The 17,498-nt window shown below is 34.0% G+C and overlaps 1 protein-coding gene across 2 annotated transcripts in view; it reads right to left on the reverse strand.

Annotated features, from left to right (window-relative positions):
- Positions 1–9,986, reverse strand: part of LOC143254387 (palmitoyltransferase ZDHHC6-like) — a 53,263-nt gene extending 43,277 nt beyond the window's left edge. The window contains exon 1 of one of the 2 annotated variants that reach the window (XM_076509491.1): positions 9,882–9,986. The gene's annotated coding sequence lies outside the window, so the exon portion shown is untranslated. Of the gene's footprint in view, positions 1–9,630; positions 9,756–9,881 lie in introns of those variants that run through there. The other variant, XM_076509492.1, reaches the window with a different exon arrangement.
- Positions 9,987–17,498: the final 7,512 nt, after the last annotated feature.

Genomic DNA, 17,498 nt, shown 5'->3' on the forward strand with positions numbered 1-17,498 from the left:
AAAAGAACAAATAGTTGGGTTTGGGAAAAAGCAGGAGTTTGGCAGGAATTTCTACCAGAAATCAGAAGATGCAAGTTTTCCTTTTTTGACCATATTGTACAGAAGCCAGAGCCTTGCCTAGAGAAAGATATTATTCAAGGAACGATACCAGGACAGAGGAGGAAAGGATGACTGAGAACATCATGGTTAGATAACATCAAAGCATGGACAGGAATAACACTAGAGCAGGCACTTTGAGTGGCAAATGATCTACAAAGAGGGAGAAGACTGGTTCATGATGCAGCCAACCCTCGGATCGAGGATGGTTAAAGAATCACAATAAAAAAGGTAAGCAATACTGAAGTGGACAAATCCTCTACAGTAACCAGAAGAAGTCCACAAGGCAACATCCCAAACTTGGAATTATGGTTCCTGTATGCCATGCTTAACCTGAAAAACAGAACTCATCCAATCTGGAATTATAAACAGTCATCCTCACTCTACAACCATGTGAGCAAGATAAATTCCTGAAAATATTGAGAGGATGTGGTACAAACTGTGCTCAACCAAGCAGTGGAATGGGACAACTTTGTGTTCGAAATTAAGAGAAGACAACATACGCTCCTCCACAAACAATGTACTAAACAAATACTGATCAAAAATAAGGACTTAGTTCAACCCAACTGGACAGCCAAACATCACATCTCAACAGGTGTTACAAGTAGGCTCCTGCATAGGCTGATGCTTCTTTGACTAACATCTAAGGGGAAAAACATTCACGGTCACAGGGAAATGGTTCCCTCAACTTTGCCTTCTTTTCCAACAGTGGAGAAAATTCACTTGATCACTTTGGAAGAATAAACTCTGTTGACTACCAAAGTGAGTGGAATCCAGGTGTGATAAGGACTCCCCAGCTCTACTAGTACAAAATGAGGGGTAATGCATTTTAGGGAGACCTGAAGAACAATGCTCTGAAAACTGTGCAATAATGAACCAAGTTCCCTAAATTTTTAAAAGCAAAGCTATCTCAAATTATTCAAGCCTATGATTGACAGAGACAGTCAGAATCCCCTTATGTTTTATTCATATTAGTCATGATAATGACAATGGTGGTCCAAAATAAAACAGTAATACTACCTAGTCTGTTTCCAGGTGGTCTTATGGAACACTTCATTTCTACAGAGTCTACTGCAACCTAGATAAAGTATTTTGTGTTAATGGTTGCTGGAGCAGAATTGATTTGATCAAATCACACCTGTCAGGGAAACACTAACCACAGATTGGGATCATGCAAAAACAAGGTATAGGATCTTCGAATGTAAAGAAGAGACAATATTAGCAATGAAGATACTTGCATCTCTTTATAATCTAGATTGCTAGAGAATGTTGTTACAACAGCAACAGAGGGTAGTTGAAAACTTTCAGAAGAAGATAGTGTCAGATTATGTACATAATTTGAGATAAAAATAGTGGAGGAAATCCACATACATGCTGGCACAATTTCCACCAGCAGAAAATTCATCCAGGCTGCTAAGGACAGAAATGTGATAAATCTGATAAAACATGACTCACTGAAGTATTCCATCATCCAAAGGAAGCTCAGAATAAGCAATATGGATCAATGTTCATACACACCATAACAAAGTAACCAAGGATAAGCCTAAAACACAGGAGGTTCCCAATGGATAAAAACTCATCAATAAGCACATCTAATGACATTAGTAAAGGCAATATAACACTTCAAGGTCCTCACTAGACATAACTAACAATCAGGATTTGATCAGCCACAGATATAATATGCTGTCAGATAAATCAGTGAAAATGATACATCCCCTTCCTTGGCTGCCAGTGTCTTAAGGTAAAAAGGACATGTCTATGTATAGGAAGACATAGGTAGAAGGATAAAGCATCCTCTTCCCACAATTGCTGAATGATGCTAGACATCAGAGATGGGATAGGAGAGACCTGATCTGCTTCTGTGTTGCAAACAGTAATCCAGGAATTCATGCCCAATTTGAGCTTCAAAATTAATTTTTTTGTTACAAAAATCAACTATGTAACACAAACAACACTCATTGTATCCACAGTAATCATAGTACAAAGAATCCCATTAGTGAACACTGTCAAGAAAAGGTGACAATATGTTCTGAATGAAGTACTTATGTACAGTACCAGGATAGTGATTATTGACATAGATGGAGAGTATCACAAGAAAAATACAACCAAGGACAATTAAGTGAGAAATAAAAGACTGGATTCAAGTAAGAAAAAAATCAGACCAATGCTTAGATGGACAAAGGAAGGAAATGTTAAAAATTGAGTAATAGTTGTACTGTGAGAGGAGAGGAGCATATTTTGGAAATCAGTAAATTCAAATAATCTATAGCTTACTGTATCAGGCAGCATATAAGCAATATGCAATGACACCCACTTTTATTTATGGCTTAACAGTACTATACATTAATAAACTGTTAATAATCCATGTCTTCTAATCTCTGACAATGAGAACTACTCAGCAATCAACATTTTTTTCCAGCAAATAACGAATAAATAGTATTAACTTTTTTGTTATGAAAGTAATTTTACCCTAAGTAAAGTAACTGTAGTTATGTTTGTAGCTTCTTATAAGTAAGAAATATATAAACTTAAAGCCACACCATTATTGAGATATACAAGAGAAACACAAATAACAAGCATCACTATGGCTAGTTTTATAACAAATGGGTAACAGGCCACACACTAACATTGCGAGTTGTATACAAAATGAATATGTGCATACTACTGGAAGTAGTAATAGATAATATATTGATTATTTGGACAGTTGGAATAATTGAAAATAACAATAATATGAATACTCAATGCTATTGTTGTTTGTCTCTTACTCATAAATAGGTACTATTATGAATTCTAACTTATGTAATTTATGATGAATGTCTTTGGCAACTCTTTAGTAGACACTGTTGCATAATTGATTATTTTCATGAGACATGGAACTCAATAATTATGCTAAGCAGCATTGAATTAACCAAACACAATACTGAAATCCATGATGGCATTATTTTGATTTCTTGAAATAATTAGAATAATTAAGAAACAACTGGAAAATTAATTTGAAATGTGATTATTTTTATGAAACTCATAAGCAATCAATTATATTAATTATATGAGATAATTCTTAGATCTAATAAGGATCAGACAGTGTTTTCCTAACATCTAAAAAAAGAAGTCAAAGAAAAAATACAGGTCTTTCTCTCATTTTTGTTAAGTCAATAGATATTGCAGACTCCTAAAGTCTTTTACATTACTCCAATTTTCAAGTGAAATATGATATAATGAAGGAGAGCCAACTTGTATTCATTTAAAATTAACTTAATAGCAGCTTTAAACTAGGAAGTGACACATGGCAAGATCCAGGATAAACTACACATTAAAATGTAGTAGTTTTAAGGGTAAGATAAACTGTTACTACTGTAATGCTAGATGTATCAAAAATAAAACATTACTTTATAGCTCTGGTAATAATGAAGGATTCTGATATAATGAGAATTACTTAAACTTCATTAACTGTAGAAATTTTAATTACAGAAATTTCTTTGAGATCCAGAGTTAATGAGTTCTTAATAAAGACAGAATACTAAATAGAAAGAAAATAATGACTTTATACCCAATATAAGAGTTACATCCTGTAGGCCTTGAACATCAAGATAAAAATAAGGAGAATGAATCTGTTCAAGTTACTATTAGTGGATATAGGAGAAGAAGGTGTTTAGTATGAATTTGTTACAGACCATCAGATGAAACTGATAAAATTAATGAGGAATTCTTCAGTGAGATTATACTTATGAATGATTTTACTTACAAGCCACTAGCCTTGAGCTACCTCCTACATAAAAAAAACGTGTTTAATGTGAACTGTGCTAGTCACTGAAAGACAACATCATGTGATGAGATAGTTCTTCACCAATAGGAACAACACAACCTTCTGGTACAGTAGCTCCTCCTAAGCACTTGCACTTAAAGTAACTTCATTCTCATATGAGACAATAAAGAAGTGGGGAAGATGGGTGAGAAGGCATTTATCAGAAATACATTTTTAGAGTAGGAAAATGTGAACTTCTTCCAAGATGCTACCTCTTCACACAGCATAGTTAGAAACATATATTGAAATGGTGATGGAGCCAGTGCAAACACTAAACCTAGATGACCATCTTCAGAAAGTATCTAAAGGGAAAAACCATGGAAGGTAACAATGTATGGAAGGGGGTTTATAAGAATATATCTGGGGGAGACTGCAACTTCTCTCAACCAGGGTATATTCTTCATCTGGAAGGAGAGACAAAAGAGTCCCAAGTGTTACATGGATGGGCAAAAGTTTTGCATAACTAACTGAGCACCTTCACACAAGTGATTGGCAAATCAAGAAATATATTGTATTTAGGGTATTATCAGACTGTACAGTGTGTGCCTGAATTTGACACAACTGCACAGAAGCAGGGGTGACAAACCCATCATACTAGCTGTTTGAGGGGTTACCCACACTATATAGACAGTGCCACCACTCTCCTGTTTCTCACCATATTGTATTGTACACAATCCATGAGGAATTTTCCAAGGTCTTCTAATTCAGCAGCTACGAAATGGTAAGTGGCAAGGATTTCTCATGTTCCACTTGAAAGGGGCAATTCATGTTAGAGAGATAATGACAAGTGCCTAGATCCTGATTGGATGCTTCATAGGAAAAGTCCTACTGGAGACAGTGTACTGGGTGACTGCAAGCTAAAAATGTTAGCAGTCTCTAAACTGATGCCAGGTTTTTCCATGACAGTCCACAGAATATATTAGCCTGGATCTTGCAATTGAGCAATTTTAATACCACAAGCATATCTCTAGTGGTATTGCAGAACACTAGATTTTGACAATGGGCACTAGTAGAACTAGGGCAGATAGGTTGAACATTTTCTATTACCCCTGGCCTGGAAAGCAACACTAGCTATCTGGTTGGATTCTATAAAAATGAAGAGAGTGAAGTAAAAAGAAAATGTACTTAACCTTCTCAAAAATGGTGCATGTTTAAGAACAGTGGCCTGAGACAAGATAACATTGAAATCCCATAGGAGAAGAAACAACCAAGTAATGAAGATAATGACAGTCAAATATGTGGATTCATCAGATGCTAGCCTGAAGGATCTCATCCAAGGATTAGTGAAAATGAAATGCAAAAGATTGAGACAGGTGACGAATTTGGTGAAATGAAATGTGAAAAAGTCTGCAAGTATCAATATCCAGGGAAGAATACAACAAATATAAAACTTGGCAGACTTATCCTATAATAATAGAATGTGAGAAGTTTTTGGACCAAGAGAGGTTCCAAGATAAAAATAAATGATGATAGTAACCTTGAAAATGATATGTATATGCCATGTAATGCTAAACAGTCCAACCAAACAAAGAAAAAACAAATATGGGTTCAAGTGAGTAAAGAGATAAGAAACTGAAGAAAGGGATGTTGGAGAGAAGGTACAACCACCTTTCTGAGTAGCCAAAGTCTTCAGAAATACAGCATTGAATGAGTAGAGGAGTAAGTAATTATGGTGAAAGAGGGTGTGGGAAGCAATGATAGTATATACATCTCAATGATGTCATTTAAGAGACTCACTACAGCTTTACAGAGAAGCATCTGTAAAAAGGTAAATATCCACCCAGGAGGCAGCAAAGGTATGCTCATTGTGGTACTGGCAGGGTCGAGCCACCAACAGAAGACCACAAGAGGAGGAAACTGGAAGCAACAATTAAGAACAACAAATTTATAGAAAGGTTTCACTGGTTGCACAATGTCCCCATGAGGAGGAACATGTGCATATGGCCTAAAGGAATAAATACTGTGAAGGAAGCCAGAGTCCCTCAAAGTGAAAGAACCTCACGCAGGAGGCAAATGTAAAGCATAAACCTTGGTGACAATACATTCTATTGCTTGCAGGCAAATTAGTGAAGGCTCAGCTTAATTGAGATGTTCCAAATATTTGGTAAGCATGAAAAAAAAGACTTTAAATGCTTGACATGCTATCCAAGAAGATGTAGGAGTGAGAGAATGAATCTTCCCAAGTATGGGAAAGAAGAAGCCAATCATCCATGTAATAATTTAACCTTAGCCATAATCTGTGATCATGGCAGGTGAATGCCCCTCATAACTCACTTGCAGACACAAGGAAAAGCACAATGGCAAAAGGATGAACATGCAACAGGAAGACTCAATTCCAATGGGCAAAACAAGAAATTTTTTAGATAATGGGTCAATCAGAATGTTTAAAAAACTATCTGATAAGTCAGCCTTGTTTATCCACAGACAGCATGAAAAGGACCACTAGAGGAAAAAGAAATTCTCCATACAGAACCAAAGGATGGAAAAAACTGGTTTAAAAGATAACTACCTGAGACACGAGTCCTCAGTTCTTGATGATCAGAAAGAAACAAGAGTAATAACCCACAGTAGAAATAAATACATTCATGACTAAGAGATCTCAGACTGTATCCTTGAGATGCTGAAGATAAAATTGTGGGTAAGAACCTCAAGAACCCACCTGCTGACTAAAAATGGAGACCAAAAACTAATGAAGTAAGACAGGCTGCTCTCCATGAAACAAATGATAACCTTGATTTAGCAAAGAGAGAGAATGAAAAGATGTAGACTGAGAAGGCTTAGGAATAGAAGGGTAAGGATGATAAGCCAAAGTAGAAAATGTCTCAGTCCAGGTCTCCAGGGAGTCAGGAACACCCTCAAAGACCTCTGAGTGAAGAAAAGGAGCTAGACAAAAATAACTCACAAAAAAGTACCTGTCAAATGATCTTTATTTATAGAAAATACAGGGTGATTCCTTTCAACTACAGTAACTTGGGTCACAAATTTAATATTGATGAAAATCCATCTAATAGCACAACTAAATATACGGATCTTCATACAGTGCTGTGTAAGTCATTAAAACTAGCCTGGCATCACCAGGTAGTTAAGGCACTCAACTCGTAATCTAAGGGTTGCAGGTTCAAATCCCGGTCGCACCAAACATTCTCGTCCTTTCAGCCATGGGGGCATTATAATGTGATGGTCAATCCCATTATTCATTGGTAAAAGAGTAGCCCAAGAGTTGGTGGTGATGACTAACTGCCTTCCCTCTAATCTTACACTTCAAAATTAAGGATGGCTAGTGCAGATAGCCCTCGTGTAGCTTTGTGCAAAATTTAAAACAAACTAAATCACTAAAACCATGAAAGATAATGCTGAATAATAGCAAAACTAACAGAATTTTAGAATATATTTACAAACAAATTGAATAAAAGTTGAAAGAAAAAATTATCTCTTTATATTAATCACAGGTTAGGCCTTATTTTGAGAAGGTTTCCTTATCGAACAAATATTATGGCTTATTGAAGAGGGTTACTAGAATGATTGTCTTATGGAGATAGGTTTAGAATCTCTCAGCTAATTTAATCTTAAGAAGAGACAGGTAACAGAACATCTTATCAAAATTTACAATATTATCTGTAGAATTCATAGGATTGAGGTCTCTGAAGACAAGAGAACATTAGTTTAATATTTGGAAAAGTCAGAATAGACTCCAATTTAACAATTTCAACTCCTACAAGGAACAAATTAAACCATGGAGAGTCTAAAATAAACATTCTTTTACCCTATGTAGTTTCTCGCTATATACTAAACACTAGTTTTCACTTTACCGTATTACTATTCTGTTCCATCACATCTGTTAAATGCTTTGAATGATTTTCTTGCTTGAAAACAATTTAATGCTTAGAAATATATTTCTTGAAGAATGGACCAGACTTCAGCAGTCATCAGTTTTCTGTAGATCATCAAAACTGTTTGCAAGGATGCAGCCCCACACTGATTTCTTACAATATTAAATATATGTATTGTATATTGATAACTATATGTTTTTGCCACTGAATAAACTATTGTTGATTGCTGCAGAACAACTTAAATTATTATTCATTTTCATAGAGCACAGATCTTCAGCTTTGTTCCTTTGTTAATGTATATCTTACTGTTTTTGTTGTACAGGTTACCTAGGAAACAGTAAAATATATGCTAACACAAACTGGTCTCAATGGACATGTGACTGCTCAAAAAATCCACTCCTAGGAAAGGTTATCAAACTAAAAGAGTAGAATGAGCAATTATTGCCCCTATATTCATGTTAAAAATTCATACATTATGAATACATTTTAATGGAAATCTTAATAAGTCAAGCTTATTAATATAAGATGTATTGCTATGTAGTAAAACTGTACTGTATGTAAGATTCTGAGAAAAAATATTGAATGGAAACTACAAAGTTATTGGGAGGTAAATAAGATTCATGAATATGAACTTTTTAAGTCTAATAATAATATATTTTTGGTTCTAACGTGTACATTTAAGTCCTTTATATACCTTTGAGAATTGAGTCTAAGCTTCTCACTATCACCACAAGAGGCACTGCAGGTAAAAAAATTACCATTTACAATACTATCAAAGTGATCAATGGAAAAAAAAAAAAAGTCCTCAACTTTCTTTGTTCTATATTATGAATATAACAGAATGAGAGAACACAAGTTATGAATTTGGAAAAAGAGAAGTTAAGCTCCAATTAAGACATTTTAATTTTTTAACAATGTGACTGGTTCAGCAAATGAGTAATAATCAGTAGCTATTTTTCTTAAATACAGGTGTGCAAAGACAGTTTTGCATGAATATATTATATAATAAGTTCTTCAAATAAAACAGCAAAATACCAAGTAAATATCTTTAAGAAATATTATGAAGTGTACTATAAAGCCAAAAACTAATGTTTTATAATTATAATGTTAATCATGACTCTCATCACTTATGCTGCATTAAAAAGTTCTTTTAATGAAATCACAACTGTAAACACTTTATAACTTAGTTACTGAAAACTTGTGTCTAGCACTATTAGTACAACTAAATACAGGGTGTTCGGAAAGTCACTGTGCAGTTTTGTCTGTTAATAAATATATAAGTGCACAGTGACTTTCTGTACACCCTGTAGTATCAATATCACTATCTGTATACAAAAACTAAAACTTTTGTCTCTTATGTAATTTAATTGTAGGACATGGAGGTTTTAATCTGTGTATTAATTTATTGTATGAATATAAAAATTTTATTTACAAAATGAATTTATATGAAAAATGTAGATATTGGTAATTATATTATAGTAAAAGGTTAGAACCCAGTAATTTTCAATAGGAGGTGGTTTGGGTCAGTTTAGTGGATTATTAGTATGATGTTTACAATGTAAATTGTAATTTGATTATCTGTAACAGAAATACAATTGCAAGTAAATTCTGATTCACAGTATAGTCTACTGTTACATCATTAAAGAATAAGTGGTCATTATACATTACTTATATGATAAATTAATTTAAATTATTAATTAATATATCTTTAGCAAAATTAATCTGTACTGAAGTTGTAGTTTTGCAACTTATCATAAAAGTACTCGACTTAACCTGGTTTAATGATTTTAATCTTTTAATCTATACTTCATTTTTATTAAATTTAAGATTCTTAAAACCTTAATTTTATTTTTAATTTAATTCTTTTCTGAGTCTCAAGTACGCTTAAATCCTTAGAGACACCTTAGATGCTGTTGAATGAGGAATTATCGATGATTCTGGGGAAGATGTATCTGGTGGCGCCCACCCCTTTTCCAGGTAAATTCTACTACTAAACTGGACCATATAAATTTAGTGTAAACTATTAAGTAAATAGTTTTAACTCTAATATTTGAGTTTATCACGCTATTTCCATTTACAATAATAAAAATATAATTGTCAGCTTGTTAAAGCTTAAATTCCTAAACTAAAGTATTTATTCAATCTGACCTTACCTAGCATCCCTAACATCTTAAAATCTGTTTATATACAAAAAGCTATCCGTTTTGATCGTTGACTTTCTGCATAGGAAAGTAGGAATGAAGATCCTCGAACGCGACATCTAGTGATGATAGAACAATCATAAACAAATAAACGTATTAATATGCTCAACTTCATAAATGTATTGCTTTTTTTTTTTTTCATGCAATGAAATACCATACGGACAAAGAAGCATATAGTTCTTCAGATTTATCTTTATACCCTTCTTGAGAAAATAAAAAAAATACAGTGCACTGATTTCTTTTTTTAGAAGATCGTTGATTCCCTTTATTGTAAAGTAACGGCTTTCATCTGTTAAAGAGCTCTGGGGTAGGTCTGCTTAATAACAGGAGGTTCGTCGAGATATTATATCAAAAACAGTTTCTGGATTCCCCGACTGAATTTAAGAAGGAAAGACTGCGTACATTGTAAAATATTCACCGAAAATAATTTTTATTCATACTAAAATACAATCAAAATAATGTATACAAGATAAAAGACAATACCTTTAATGTATAGCTAACTATTTGCACTTTCCTAAAAGCTTATAATGTTGTTTAATAGTATTTAGTTAACGTTACAGTTATATAACAAGCTTTAGGAGAGTGTTGCCATTTACAAAGAAAGAACTTAAACTTCATTTACCAAGCTAAATACTTGAGCTCGAGAGCGAGAGTGAAAGCTAATGCAAAAATCATTATATTGTGCAGCCAGTACCGTATTTCCCGGCATTTTGATTAGCTAAAGTTTGAAAAAATAATAAACGTAAGAATAAGGTCGCAGCATTTTCATAATCTTACCAGATTGTTTTGTAGATTATTTAGTGACTTACGGTTCATAAATTTCCTTACCCATTTCTCGTTTTTTGTGAGTTATATGCTTATCATATCTACCTTTGAAAATGCATACCTTATATTACCACTGGAGTATCTGTAATATTACCAGTAATAACGTTATCCTAAGCCTGAGGAGTTAAACACAGTGCCGGTATTACAGCACTATACGTACGATGACATGCCTTGTTTTATTTATTTGTTATTTAATACTAAGTAACTTATATATTTCATTCTGGGTCATATAGAGGGGATTGGATTACTGTCTGGTATTGAAACACTTCCTCTAGGTTTAGGTTTGGGCCTATAAGCAACGTAACCTTTGGTCTGGAAGATGCAGGGTATATTTTTGAGACTTATTTTGTGAAAAAAGAGCACCTTCGATGCCGGGAAATACGGTACTTCTAACTTTATATTTTCAGAACACATGTACCTCACCAGATGGTGATAATATGGCTATTCATTGAATGAATTCCACAAATGACACTTCAAGTACTCCAGGAACAGTAAGTGAAAAATCTGTAACTTGCTACACAGAAGGGTGAAGTGTGATTATGAGAGATAAGGTAATGTAGTATGATGCAAAAAAATTAGAACACTTGTATAATAAGTTACAAGTACAGAAATGTATATTTTAATATTCTACAAACCAAAGATCCATTGTGATTGATTCATGATACAGCTAGTGGTTCCAGAGCTCAAAGACAGGAAATAATTCAGACTTTTCGTAATACAAGGATTGGAGACTACTGAGTGTTGTTTTTTCTGGCTGTATTCATGTCGAAATAACGAATAGTAGTGCAAACACTGTGTTGTGCTGTGTTTTTGCTTTCAAGAGAAAAAGCCAACCATGCAGAAACAGAGTTATCTATATATGTAGCTGCCCTTTCTTGAAACTTAATAAAAACAAATGTAATGAGCTGGTCTTTATAATTTATTTCATCAAATGGATGGAAGATTTACTGATTGATGTGTTAATTAACATTGTCCATTGCAGATATTTTAGTTCAAAGGTGGGTAACTCCATGGCCACTGGCCAAATGTAATGAGCTGGTCTTTATAATTTATTTCATCAAATGGATGGAAGATTTACTGATTGATGTGTTAATTAACATTGTCCATTGCAGATATTTTAGTTCAAAGGTGGGTAACTCCATGGCCACTGGCCAAATGTGGTCAATAGATAGCACAATTATAACTAGCTCGAGTTTAGGAATCAAATTTTTCCATCATTTATTTTTATCGCAAATTTTGTAATCATCAACTGCACTGCCTCACGTCATTGCTAATGTCGCGCGCTTCATCACTGCCAAAGACTTCGCCCATTTTATGACGTAAGTTTGGTTTAGATGTTTGTTATCGAGTGTGCGTTGTTTTGCATGCGCTTGCAAACATATTTTTATTGTACAACTTTCAAGTGTTTAAATACATTTTGTTTTTAATCTCATAATATGGATAAGTGGATAGGTTGAAAACGAAAGAATTCAGATGATGGTGAACACTCAGAAAATAAAGACAATTTAATTGATTCTGGTATTACTGCTGAAAAGAGAATGGCACGTGACTGGAAAATCGTGAAACGAGAATTTAATGAAAGTTTGGAGTTGAAATTTGCAGTGATTGAAGCAAATAATAAGTCAGTGTGTCTTTTTTGTGACAAAGTTTTTAGGAATAATAAAGTATACAATCTTAAGCAACGCTTTAACAGTTTTCACAACGAATTTGATGTAAGATTTCCAGCTGATAGCAAAAATCATATAAATGAAATTAGCCGTCTGAAAGCACAATTTCATGAAAATAGGGAGGCCAAAAAAGATTTTTATCATCAATAGAACTAGTTACATTAACTAGCTATAAAGTAACTTGGATTCTAGCTCAAAAGAGAAATCATCTTCTGATGCTAAACTAGTAAAATAAATATTAATTGTGGTCATTTAAATTCTGTTGGAGAATTATAATTCAAAAATAAAAGATGATATTATTCAAAAGGTAAATGATTTGCAATTAAGTCGAAAAACAATTGTCCAAAGAAAGCTAGAGTTAGTGAAATACATAGAAAATCAGTTGCTTGAACAATTAAAAGACTGTTTGTATTTTTCTTTAGCACTAGATGAGTCAACAGATGTTAATGACACTGTACAGTTGATATTTTGGGTTCGATATGTAACTTCAGATCTTCAAATGAGGGAAAAATGCTTGGCCTTTGTGGATTACGAGATCGAACATGTTGAAAAACATCTTTTAAAATTTTTTTGAAATGTCAAAAAAACTCAATCTGGATTTTAAAAAACTGGTTTCTGTCAGAACACGGTATTCCCGCCATGACTGGGGAAAATTAGGATTTGTTTTTCTTTTGAAGCAGCATTTAATAAAAAATAATGTGAAGTCCAACCTTCCATCTTTCCATTGGATTTTGCATCACTAAAATTTATGTGCTCAGATGCCTGAAAGTAACGAATTGAAAAAAATTTGATGGACATTGTTGTAAAAATTGTGAATTATATTAGAAGTGGAATCTCTCTCATTCATCGACAGTGTGTTGAGTCTTTGAAGAAAAGCAGTGACTGTACTTTTGATGATCTTACTGATTATTCAAATGTAAGATGGTTAAGTAGAGGAAAAGTCTTGGAACGATTTACTTCCTTATTTCCTCAAATAAAAGAGTATCTTGTTGAAAAAGTAAAATTGAAAATTTTCCTGAAATTGAAATTTTGTCATGGCAGAGTGATTTGTACTTTCTGTGCGACATGATAGCTCACCTGAATTATTTCAATACTAAGCTTCAGGGAAGAGGTAAAATAATAAGCGAGCAATCACAGTCTATTCATGAATTTCCATTAAAGCTAAACCTCCTTGGGTAACAATTACAAAAGAATATTTTGACACATTTTACAAAGTTGAATAGTTTTCGAGAAAATGATAAGGGATATAATTTCTCTGACCCAAATCTGAATCAAACATCTATCTCAAAAATTTGAATCATGTTTCTCGGAATTTAAAAATTTGAAATTGATGTTTGAATTTTTGCATGATCCATTTCAATTTCACTTAGGAAATTTCAGTAAGAAAATTACAACTTTTTTTGTCTTTGGATAAGTGTGGATTTAAAGACGAGATACTTACCCTGCAAAGTGTAGAACAAATTTAATGATAAACAAAAATGTTTTGCCAGAGAGATGTTGCTCACTATTCTGATAAATGGGAGTCTTCCAAATTTATAGATAGCAATTTCAAAATTACTTTCCATGTTTGTATCCACATGGGTGTGTGAGTCAATGTTTTCAACGCTAGATTTTCTCAAGTCTAGATACAGATCTTGGCTTACTGACATAAATTTAGAGGCGGAGCTAAGATGCTCATTGAGCATAGATATTAAGCCAAATTTCACGAAACTTGTTGATGAAAACCCTCATCAATTTTCACATTGAAGGTCAGTTGAAATACAATTATTTTGATTAAACTAACATTTTTCTTTTTTTAATAGTGTGGCCAACACTATTTTCATTAGCCACAGTTGTGGTCACTATGAAAAATAAGTTTCCCACCTCTGTTTTAGTTAAATAGTGGAATAAAACACTTGAAGACTTCCAAATAAACAAAGGAACTAAGTTAAACAGTCAGTTGTAAGGTGTTTGAACTGGGGAAGACACACAAAGACTCGTGATGACGAGAAACCACTTGAAGTAAAAATGTATCTCAAGACGGCTGGTACGGGTACTAAAACTTTTATTAAAATAAAGTAGAGGATAACGTTTCGACCTCCTAAGGTCACCTTCAGGTTGTAGTTTGCTGTTCCTTGGGATTTTTTATTGTTTGTTTGTTGTTTTATAATAAATCCCAAGAGACAACAAACTAGAAAACTTTACGCTGCTGCATACAATGTATTTGCGATATCAGCGAAAAAATAACCAACATTTAAAGAACACTTATAACAAAACTCGACATTCCAGTAAACACCAAAGTTATTCAAAAACCAGGTATAAAATTGTAGTCCATACTATGTAAAAAACTACACTGACAAACACAATACCAAAATTATTTATAAAATACAATGCAAAAACTGCCACCATTTGTATATTGGAGGGACAAGCACAGAAATAGAAACCAGTTTTAAATAACACAAAAAACACCTTCACATGTTTTTGAACACTGCAAGTCAAATAAACACAACATAACCATAAAAAACACCCAGATACTAAGTAGGAAAACAAATATAAACAAACGGCAAAATCAAAGAAGCCCTACTTATACAGCAATTAAAACCAAAATTATACCTATACTAATTAATAACCTAACATTCACCTGCAACGTCCCCTACAATCCCATATCCGTTTATACTTTCGTTCCTAAGACATGTGTCTCTCAATGGTCAGATTCAAACTCTCTCTTTCTTAACCTGAAATTGACCTAAGAAAGTCAAACGTTGTTCTCTACCTTATTTTAATAAAAGTTTTAAGACTCATATCGGCCGTCTTGAGATACACACACACAGACTATAAAGTATATGCTTACAAACTTTATAATCCTGTTGACGGATCTTCTCTAAATTTCGCCACAAAATATTTTGTTAAATCCATACAGAGACATTTGCAAATATACTGTTTCACTTTTGGTGTTTTTCAGATTTTATGGACGTTTTAGTTTTTAGAATTACCTGTAAGGGAAGTGACTTTTCATGTTATAAGATATTTTTCATTAGCAGCCCGGCATGGCCAGGTGGGTTAAGGAGTTCGACTCGTAAACCGAGGGTCGCGGGTTCAAGTCCTCGTCGTACCAAACATGTTCGCCCTTTTCAGCCGTGAGGGCGTTATAATGTAACCGTAAATCTCAGTATTCGTTGGTAAAAAGAGTAGCCCAAGAGTTGGCGGTGGGTGGTGGTCACTAGCTGCCTTCCCTCTAGTCTCACACTGCAAAATTAGTAACGGCTAGTGCAGATAGCCCTCGTGTAGCTTTGCTCAAAATTAAAAACCAAAATAACAATGGGTTTTATGTATGTCGCTTTGCAACTAAAGTATAACCCAATGTGTTCACTTATTTATGTACTGAAAAGGTAAAATGACGTATATTGACAATGACTAGAAAAATATTTATCGATTTCTTAGTTTAACGTCTGTGTTGATAAAACGTTTTTTAGCCTCTGAATATCGACTCACAGAATGGCTTTGAGCTTTTTGGTGTTGTTTTTTTTCAAGCACGAACTTTTAGTTCGTCTTGACCGATATGAAATGTAATTGCAGTTTTGTTCTCACGAGGTCATGTCCTTTTGATTGATGTACATAACCACACTCAAAGTCTTATAGGTTAATACAATTTAATCATGCTCAAAATAATTTCAATTTGAGGGTAGGTTTGTGAACATTAAAATCGAATCTAGTATACACTAGCTCCACGCTTGGTATTGCTGGCGCACAAGAATATAGCTAATAAAAAGTAGAAAAAGATTTTATTATTGATTAATTTACTCCATTCTTGTATCAAGGAATTTTAAGTGCTGCGGCTATTGAGCATTCCCTCTTGTCTTTTATGAACAATTTTGGTAATATGGCAGCAAAATAACTTAATTTTGAAATGGTTCAGGTTTAAAATTGATTGTTTGTTTGTTTTTGAATTTCGCACAAAGCTACTCGAGGGCTATCTGTGCTAGCCGTCCCTAATTTAGCAGTTTAAGACTAGAAGGAAGACAGCTAGTCATCACCACCCACCGCCAACTCTTGGGCTACTCTTTTAACAACGAATAGTTGGATTGACCGTCACATTATAACACCCCTACGGCTGAAAGGGCGAGCATGTTTAGCGCGACGGGGATGCGAACCCGCGACCCTCACATTACGAGTCGAACGCCTTAACTTACCTGGCCATGCCGGGCCCGTTTAAAATTGAATCAAAATATTTACTTTCATGATAAATTTGATGCACTTGAGCTTAGGAAAAGTGGTTATATATTACGTATTTAGGAGTAATTACAAAAAAAAAAGTAGATAAATAAATAGAATTGAGCTTACTTACCGCTTCGTGTTAAAGTGTAATAACATTTTATTTTTTCATGAAATAAAAAAAAAACATCGAACATTTAAAAAGGCACAACAACTTATTGTATAAAGTAGAAGGAAAATATACAATTAAAAACTCTACACGTCCTGGTGGAAAACGTTTTTTTTTTAAATTTCGCTAAAAGCTACACGAGTGCTATTTGCGCTAACCGTCCTTAATTTAGCAGTGTAAGATTAGAGGGAAGGCAGCTAGTCATCACCACCCACCGCCAACTCTTGGGCTACTCTTTTGCCAACGAATAGTGGAATTGATTGTCACATTATAACTCCCCATGGCTGAAAGGGCGAGCATGGCGTGACGGGGATTCGAACCTTCGACCCTCGTATTACGAGTCGAGTGCCTTCAGCACCTGGCCATGCTGGGCTGATGGAAATCTTCAGCAGACCAGGAGAAACACAGATAATTGCATTTTATATTATTACCAGCAAGATTTGCTTGTTTGGTGAAGTTGAGTACAAGCTACATAAATAGCCTATCTGTGCTCTGACAGCTACAGGTATCGAAACCTGATTTGTAGAGTTGTAAGTCCAAAGACATGCCACTGTGCCACTGTGAGACATACCAGCATGTATACGTGTATAATTTACATATTATACAGTCCCAAGTAAAGAACAAAATTCCAAAAATTCATTTCCGTAGCATCAGGGCCTGGATATCTATTTAAAATAATTTTATGTTTAATAATTACAAGAGCTTCATTTATGGTTT

Source organism: Tachypleus tridentatus, chromosome 6, assembly GCF_004210375.1.
Source record: "Tachypleus tridentatus isolate NWPU-2018 chromosome 6, ASM421037v1, whole genome shotgun sequence".
In the NCBI taxonomy this organism is placed as follows: domain Eukaryota; kingdom Metazoa; phylum Arthropoda; class Merostomata; order Xiphosura; family Limulidae; genus Tachypleus; species Tachypleus tridentatus.